The sequence below is a fragment of the Alosa pseudoharengus genome, unplaced genomic scaffold (assembly GCF_046254945.1).
Source record: "Alosa pseudoharengus isolate Yale_2024_CS ecotype anadromous, Long Island Sound unplaced genomic scaffold, YU_APseudo_1.1 YU_APseudo_1.1_scf_21, whole genome shotgun sequence".
NCBI lineage: Eukaryota > Metazoa > Chordata > Actinopteri > Clupeiformes > Clupeidae > Alosa > Alosa pseudoharengus.
The window spans coordinates 863,173-863,545 of NW_027468674.1; the positions used below are offsets into that span (position 1 = coordinate 863,173).

Sequence of the window (373 nt, forward strand, 5' to 3'; positions counted from 1 at the left end):
CACAGTTCACCCCAAAACAGTCACACACACACACACTCAAACACATACATAAACACACACACACACACACACACAGTTGGGGAGGTAGGGGTGTTTAGTGAGGGTTAGGGTTAGTGGTTAATGTTTTCTGTATAAGAGTTTAGCTTAGTTTAGTGATTCTGATACCATGTCAAGTTTAATACAAAAAACTGAACTCATCAATAACATCTCTTCATAAACTAAGCTGTTAATTTCATTCATTTTAATGGCCTTGGACAGAAATACATTCAATATTGGGAAAAACTACCGTAAGTAAATCACCCTTCAGTAAATTTCATAGTGCACTTGGCAAATAGTAAAATTATAAAGGCCTATTCACACCAAGAACGATAAC

The 373-nt window shown here is 35.9% G+C and overlaps 1 protein-coding gene across 2 annotated transcripts in view; it reads right to left on the reverse strand.

The window, feature by feature from the left end:
• Positions 1-226: 226 nt before the first annotated feature.
• The window catches only part of LOC143137413 (trypsin II-P29-like), a 49,237-nt gene continuing 49,090 nt past the window's right edge, over positions 227-373 (reverse strand). For both annotated transcript variants that reach the window (XM_076297596.1, XM_076297597.1), the window contains exon 6: positions 227-373. This exon is cut by the window's right edge and continues 1,518 nt beyond it. The gene's annotated coding sequence lies outside the window, so the exon portion shown is untranslated.